The sequence below is a fragment of the Thunnus maccoyii genome, chromosome 8 (assembly GCF_910596095.1).
Source record: "Thunnus maccoyii chromosome 8, fThuMac1.1, whole genome shotgun sequence".
In the NCBI taxonomy this organism is placed as follows: Eukaryota; Metazoa; Chordata; class Actinopteri; order Scombriformes; family Scombridae; genus Thunnus; species Thunnus maccoyii.
The window spans coordinates 2,830,494-2,839,087 of NC_056540.1; the positions used below are offsets into that span (position 1 = coordinate 2,830,494).

At 39.5% G+C, this 8,594-nt stretch overlaps 1 long non-coding RNA gene across 2 annotated transcripts; it reads left to right on the top strand.

The window, feature by feature from the left end:
- The first annotated feature begins 5,502 nt into the window (after positions 1-5,502).
- Positions 5,503-8,168, top strand: LOC121902368. 2 transcript variants are annotated; one of them, XR_006097522.1, is made up of 5 exons: positions 5,503-6,328; positions 6,582-6,706; positions 6,898-6,969; positions 7,433-7,512; positions 7,622-8,168. It is a non-coding gene; the product is annotated as an uncharacterized LOC121902368 (long non-coding RNA). The 2 variants fall into 2 exon arrangements; XR_006097521.1 differs by lacking the exon at positions 5,503-6,328 and having other exon boundaries at positions 6,425-6,706.
- The last annotated feature ends 426 nt before the right edge of the window (positions 8,169-8,594 follow it).

Sequence of the window (8,594 nt, forward strand, 5' to 3'; positions counted from 1 at the left end):
AGAAGGCAAGTAAGGCATTCTGGCCGGTAGAAAATGTATACAAAATGAATGACGCTTGTGTGGCACTTGTGAAAAGTGGGGCCAAGTTTACGAGCACACTAACTGATCAGCTAGCGCTAAAGTTAAGTATTCAATTCTCAAACACTACCTTTAGCTGACAAACCAACAGGAATGTACAAAGTTAATTAAGCATATAACCTACCAACATGGCTTCACATCCATGAATTTTTTCATCAAATGAATGACCAAACCATCATCCAGTCAAAGTCTGCTGTCCATAAAGAGGTCCTGCTGTTTCATCGTATCTCTGAAGGAAAAATAGTTCATTCTCCTCTGACGTCACCCGCTGAGCGGGCACAAGGTTGCTAGGTTCACTCCTGTTACACAAGTACAATTTACCTTTGTCAGGTTGTAGCATCAGTGATATTGGTGAGGTGAGGAGCCTGCACAGAGCCCAAAGGATACTAAAAGACAATATCCACCCCAACCACAGCCTGTTCACCCTGCTGCCATCTGGCAAGAGATACAGAAGTATCTGCTGTTGTACCACCAGACTACAGAGCAGCTTCTTTCCTCAGGCTGTGAGACTCCTCAATTCATCCTCTGCACTCTAATATAAAAAATATTTTTATCTTTATGACTTTTATTCATTAAACCATTTATATAATTCCTGTTTTTGTGAGTAGTATTAAGGGACTACAATCTACATTTCATTATACAATCTTGTGTTGTAAAATGATAATAAATGACTCTTGAATCTTGAATACAGTACTTTAGTTAATATCATGATACAAAATTATAAACAAACCAAGTTACACATTAAATAAAAGGTGACATTTTAAAGCAAAAGCACTGAAATAATAATTTCTTGTAGAATTTGAACAAATAATTGAGGTTACACAAGGCCAAAAAAAAATTCAATTTTTGGTTTGCTGTACTACTGCTGTACTAAGCTTCTATGTTTGCTGGGATGCACTGCGTTTGATATACTTGTGCTATATAAAGTACAAATTGTTCATGTTATCATATATCTGTTTCAGCACAGTACTGATTCCACATATAGCCAGTTCTGTTCCGTTTGCTGCTCTAAATACCCAGAGTCTGATAGCTCTCTCCAAGTGGGTCTATCAGCAGCTGCACACCCGGAGTATCAAGGACTGTGACATTTTCCTACCAGGTATAAGACACAGGCTATGGTAGTTAAAAAAATAGAGAATAGAAGCCATGTGCCTTCAGTGATGTAGTCAAAAGTATGCCTTTTTTGAGAGAGAAAAGGCAGTATGGATTTTCTTCCTATTTCTTTGATTTAAATGAAAAGCTCCTTCTAAACATATGTATGTATCAACAAACGTTTCTGATGTGGTCTGTAGTTTTCAAGTATATCTTTAATAGCTCATTTGGAATGACAGAGATATTAAAATTCATCTGTAATTGTAAAATACAAATATTAATATATATTTATTCAGGGATATTTGAATAATTTACATTAAAAGCATTCAACTGCAGAAACAGAGGGGGTGACTTTTATTGTGAAGAAGCCACAGGAAACACAATGTATTTGTCCCTGTGATTAGCTTTAACCACAATTGTTAATCAAAAATGTATCTACAAAGGTCAATGACTCTACAAGTCAATTTTAGCATTTTTTAATCAGTGGATCAGTTTTAAATGAGCAGGGATTTATGTTTGAGGAAGATGAAGATGAATAGCTGCAAGTGACAGGCTCCACACCTCCAGTTCCTCAGCACAGGAACCAGTTTAACTGTGGCCCGCTGTAGTGTGGAAAACTGCTTGTGCCGTGCCCAGTATGAAATCAGATCACAGTTGCTCACAGAATGATGGAAAAAGGCTGATTATTGACTGACATGAGTCTGTTAGACTGCACGATAGGTTTTCTTCTTTTTTAATTATTTTCTTGAGCATTTTATGCGTTTATCAAGCAGCGATAAATGGAGAAATGACAGGAAACAAGGGAGAGAGAGATGCAGTGAAGGAGTCGGGTTGGATTGGAACCTCACCGTTCAGGTAGATGACTGTGTCTTAACCTCTGTGCCATGCTCCTACAGTTACTCTTGTCTTTCTGACAGAACAGTGTTCATGGCCTCCAGAATTTTGGGACGTGTAGTATTAAACCCAACTTGCTGTTACAATGGTAACCACAGATGTCGCTAGGACAACCAGGACTAAAATCTTAAGGATTACAACTTTAAGTTAATTTAAGTTTTCACTAACATTGACCATGAGGCTTTTATCATTATGCCCATACTGTGTTTACGTCACATGTAAAGGAAAGTATGCATCCTACTGTGATGACTACATGTTCACTGACATGAATGTTAAGATGGCCATTGTCAGTGTTACTACTAGGGATTGTATGATAGGCAGAGCTACGTGCAGGTGTAAAAACTACTGTAGTGTACATAATCCAAATAGCATAGCATTTTCACTTTTTTTCCAGACAGTGAGATGAGAAAATGGATACCAATCTCATGTCATGTTAAGTACAGAGCTTGAGCCGAAAGGCAATCAGCCTAATTTAGCATGAAGGCTGGAAGCAGTAAAAAATGCGGCTGGTGTATTTGGGAGGATTTTATCTGCATACGTCCATATCTTATAATACGGGTGGCATGAGCTAAATAAGGACAAGTGTGAGCAGAGCAACTAGCTTGTGACAGATTTGAAAAGTGAAGTTTGGTTACTGAATGCCTCCAACTGTCCTGTCTACCATAGTTCCTCACCCTTGTCTTCACTGATCACAGAACCTGAGGTGTTCTGGTCCTCTGTGGTGCCCTGTTTAAAATACGCAACCCTATCCTAGAAATTCAGTTTATAATACTAAATTCCAACAGCAAATACATTTTGAAGTTAACATAATGCCACCCTAATTTCGTTTTCAACATAATGTAAAAATGTTATTAATTAACATCAGGCGAATCACAAAAATGTTGATACTGAACGTTTGAGTAAAATGCTCTGTGAGAATGTATTTCATGTTGATTTGTTCTCCTCAGTGTTCATAGTTAAACTGACTCCAAAATGCACTTGATGTGTATCATTCACAGAAAACCTGCTTCATCTCATTTGTGTCCATGTTCAGCAACAGTGAAAAGCAGCTGGTATTTTAATGTAACAGAGCAGACCTTAATGTGGAGTGTTGAAGGGAGGGGGAAAAACATGGTGCCGCACATAACAAGAAGCATACAAGCCATGAAGGTATTATAAGATCAGTAAAGTTATTACTACAGAGTGGAGCCGAATACCAAACTACATAAAATGTTCTCAGAATGAGTTAGTGTCTGTTTATGAGAAATCGTAAATGATATATTAGAAGGAGTAGATGTTTACCTGTAAGCTTGGCAATGTTAAATTTAGGAATATATTAGTGGAGGTTTTCCTCCAACAGTAGGAAACAGCTGAAGACTTTATCTGATATTTAAACTGCATTTAACTAATAAAAATGTTTACTGTTACATATATTTTGAATGCAGGACTTTTACTTTAATAAAGTTGTTTCACAACATGACACTTAATGTCATAAAATGAACTGGCTGACAGTAATGCTCGCTTAGCATGATGCTGACAACATATTAATACAATGGGAAATCCATAGAAAAATGGCAGCTAGCAGAGTTAGCGTTACACTATTTAACTGTCAGTGTTGTAGTCGAGTCACTAAGTCTCAAGTCCAAGTGGAGTCTCGAGTCCCCGGTGTTCAAGTCCAAGTCACTAAAGAAGAGTCTGAGTCCGAGTCCGAGTCATTAAAGTCAGGGGCGCCAGATTAATTTCAGAAGTGGGGGGGCCAAAAAGTGTGTGTGTATGTGTGTGTCGCAGTAGATAGACTAGAGACCCTCATTGATTTTCTGCAGAGTAACAACAGTCCCTTTCACACATGAACTGCAACCCTGAAATACCTGGAGGAGCTGTATGTGTGAACACAAATGTCCGAATCAGTCAGACTGGACATTAAACGGACTTTACCCTGCCAGCTCCCTAGTACAAAGTGCGATTGAGCCCATGTGTGAATACCGCGAGTGAGCGGGCTACAACTGCTCGCTGCCATAAGTAAAATTTCTCTCCTTACCTGTATGCCCTCTGATTGCCAGCCCCTGTCGGGTTAGAAACAGCAGACAGTGCAGTTGTTCCATCATCCCATCCCTTCTTTTCTCTTGCTCAATGCTCTCTTGTTTGACAAGCTGAATGTTGACTGGTGCCTGACTGAAGTAAGCGCATTTTTTTTGGACACACTTTTTTTGGACACACTCTTTGTGAAAGTGAGACACAAAGAATGGCTGTCATGGTTGTCTGGGAGGCTTGCGCACTTTTTCCAATTATTAATTCCTGACTTTACAAAGCCGTCATCTCTCCACATTTGGAGAAAGTTACAAGCTGTTTGACAGCAGCAAATCGGCATATTTCACAGAAGGCTCACTTCCTGGTTTTACAAAGAATTAAACACTCTCTATTTTTGTACCATTCTGCATTAAAGTATCTGTCTCTTTGGCCAAATGATCTAACAGTCTCCTTTTTGTCTATAATTAGCTGTGCAGCTATACCCGTCTCTATGTCCCGCAACAACTCTCCACGCAATCGGATCCAGCACTAGCCTGTTTGGGTTCAATGCCAGTGGTTTCAACAATGTCAGCGGGCACAGAGCTGCTGCTTTGGGTGTCTTCTGGCTGCCGCTGTGCTGGTTCTGAGGTTGAAGGGCCAGGCTCCAATGGAGTTGTGGATGTCAGGGATGTAACGTTGAAGTTCAGTTTTGTTTGACTGCATTTTCCTTTCTTATGCACTGGTTCTTTTGACATGTTTGCGGAAGGATCCAGTATAGTTATAATATTAAGTTAAGGTTGGTACAGCTAGCGCAACGGTTCAAACAGACTTACTGTAAACAAAGTAGGCTAAAACACGTCACAGCATTAAAACTATTGTATTAGTTGCAATGTACACTGTGTACCTTTGATTTTGTCCTCTTTGATTGGATGAAAATGTAAATATTCTTCCCATTTTATGTTTGTCTGCTTTATTCATAGATTTATGGGCGGGAATGATTGAAACGTCTTTTTACCGTAAGTGTTACAATATTGGGGCATTTGACGGGATACAGTGATTCGCGACTTAAAAAGAATGTGGGAGGAGGGAAAAGGGGGGTGGGGGCCAACGGCCCCTTGGCTAAGGTTGAGTCTGAGTCGAGTTCCAAGATGGGCTCCAGTGCTCCACTCTGGCATGGTCAAAGAGCTGACATACAAATAAAAAAAGTCTACATTATAAACAAAAATGACACTGCTGTGATTTCATATTAATATTAATGATGCATCTATTGCAAATTTCTTGACTGATTATGATTTCCAATTTTTAAAAGTCTGACCTACTGATTCTGATTTTTGGCAATTCTGATTTTCTTTAAGAATTCAAGAATTAATTCATTATTATTATTATTATTTTAAAATTATTTGAAAAAAAAAATTTTTGGACTTGAAGGTATTATGAATTGCGAGCTTTGTGTCTTCTTAACTCACGCTACAGAACTTCCACAGCAACAACGTGTGTACAGCTGTAGTGTCTTTGTGCGTGTGTGTGACTGCACATTGTGTGTGTATGTGTGTGGCCGTGGCTTTCTGTGCACTATGTACGCAATGTGCATGTTGTGTGTGTGTGTGTGGCTACATTACATTGTCTGTGCCGCAGCTGCTGCTGTGTGTGTGATGTGACTGTGGCTATGTGTGGAAAATGTGACCTGCAAAAAATTGGATATATATTACTTCTTTATCAATTAACAAGTTTGAGTCCTTGTCTTCAACTTCTGAGTCTGAATGCAGTCAATGCTTGAGTCCGAGTCTGAGTTATCAGTGCTCAAGTCCAAGTCAAGACACGAGCCCTGAAAATCAGGACTCGAGACGGATTTGAGTCTGAGTCCTGGACTCGAGTACTACAACACTGCTAAATGTGTACACAAAATGTTCTTAATGAACCCATAATATCTTCTAATATGTAACAGGAGCATTTGCAAATTAACGTAATGAAAACACACACAACTACAGCATGTGTGGAGCTAAACTACAAGAAAGATAGCTCACTGCAGTCAGTCAGTTTCTTCTGCAGTTGTTTTTCTTCCAGTGGATCTTCAAGTTATCTCCAGTGGAGTTATCACAATGTAGTTACAATGGCATCACTCTGCCATTGTAACTACATTGTGGTCAGAGGGGGGATTATCCTACAATCCTGTCAGCAGAATTCAAGTACTCTGCTGCCACCTAGCATCTACAGTTATCTAGCACAGCCCCCCCCCCCCCCCCTTTTACTGCCACAGCAGCACCGTTGTAACGTGATGGTAAAGCAGCGAATGAAACCAGTAACATCTGTAGCGCTTCATTCATTCGAAAAAACAGTGCCTCTGAACGTAATCCAGGCAGTGATGAGGTTTGCTAACGTAATGTCACTGGGACATTTACAACAGTTTAGTTGTATATACATAGTATGAACGTAATTTCTAGGAGACAGGGTTGAAATTTGCTAGTTGCACAGGATGATGTCTTTCTATTCCTGGTTTCTTGAATGTGTGCTTGTACACTTCCGTTCCTGAGATACAAGAGAGAAGATAAGAAGATGGCTATGTTTCACACAAGATGCCTCCAAGATCTACCAAAGATTACCATCAGCGATGTACATCAGCTAGTACAAGTAGCAAGCTCAGTCCCGAGGAGCAAAAGTGAGAAAGGGTTCAAGATGTAAATATCTACACTAGTCACAACTATGAAAGTTTATTTTAGCTAGCTGGTAAGCTAGCTCTAGTTACTAGCTAACTTGACAACTTGACAGGCTATTTGATCCAGTGTAAAATGCTTTAATGATGTATGATTAAGTGTATGCATAACATGATTGATTTCCAATCCCCCACAGTTTCAAACAAAGATTCATCAGGGAGAGTAAGCGTCAACCAAGTTCATGTTCTGGAGTTTTGATGTGGCTAGGGTAGGTAACCTGTGATTTAGGATTCAAATAAGCCTAGCTAACTGACATTTTACAACAGGATGCATAATAACAATCGCTAACATTGATTGGTAGCTAGTTAACGTTAGCTTTCATGGAAACCCCAGATACTGGTTGTGATGGCTGCTGTTCTTTACTGTATGTCATGGGTGTTGATTTGGGATGTTCGTCTACCAGTATTTTTTACCGATCTAAAACAATCTAGCTGCTTTAACTCCATGTAATGTTAATGGTAAGATCTCTGCAGAGCAACCCTCATCTTGAAGCTGTATGCACAGCAGCAGTAGTAGTGGAGTCTGTGGGGTGGAGAATCTGAAGCGGTTAGTTATAGTTTAAACATGCCAAATGTCACAGAATGTCTTTTGTTTTGTGCCAGGAGCTGATCTAGAGTGTTGCATCAATGACCATTTCATTTAATTTGATAATTCTTTTGTGTAATTAATAGGATGTGAAACCAGGCCGAGGGAGTGACATGGTATCCGTTTCCACTAAGCTGAAGTAATTAACGCTTGCTGACGACGTAAGGTAATATCTATTGTCCTATGCACTTGTATAGCCTACTATATGACTTTGTGATTGTTGTTTGAGTGTAAAATTGTTCTTAAAGTCCTACTTGTGAAATTAAATTCTTCAGAGTGAGTACATGTTACAAGGCAGTGCGGGGGGATCTGCCAGATCCAGATATCCTCAAAGTTGACAAGGTGTACTTCTCGGCAGACATCGCTCCACTCATCACCACCATGGCGATAAGTGTGGACGTCCCACTGGTTGACTCAGCTTTTGGGAAAGTCCAGGAAGGTGGTCCTATCTCCTACCAGCATCCATTACCAGTGAGCCAGGTTGTAGTATGCCACCCAGATGCCCCACCACCACCTCTACCTGTAGATGCCTATGGCATTGGCACCAGAATAGGGGGGACAATGAGACTTTCTGTACCCCCACTTTCAGTCTTACTGTGAGGTGGCTACGACCATTAGAGAGAAGGGAGATTTTTTTTTTTTTTTTTTACATGGCAGTTTGAAGGTGGTTTTCTACCACTTTTTGGCATGTAGATTTCCCATAGACTGATAGGCACTACATTTTTCTTTGAACAACCACTGATGCATTGATTCATTTATTCAAGCATTGATTCTTAAAGTCCCCCTCCACTCAAAAATGTGTTTTTCTTCATGTTCCTACATTTGAATGTTTGAGCTTCGCTGTGCAGAAATGATGTATGTGCAAAGTTTGACACTTATGGCATGTTTCTACAAGCATGATTTGTGGTGTCATAAATTTAAAGTTGAAGTTTGGAAGCCAATCCGGGTCCAGTATTCAAGTTACACAAGTGTGATGTTGAAACTTGAAGCCTCCAATGCACATACAATGAGAATGGACTTCACAGTTAAGGAGGAGACATCTTGTGTGCAGCAGTTAAACTTTTGAAATTAAAAATATTTGCATATTCATAGATTCTGTAATTTTTAATGAGGGGGAAGGAGGAGATGTCACTTTAACAATTTTAAAGTTGTAATTATACTTTTTTTCATGGAAAGACCATGTCAGACGCACATTATTGTTAGTAGAGTAAGTGTAAGTAGAGTATGTTCAGTATGTATTAATAAATG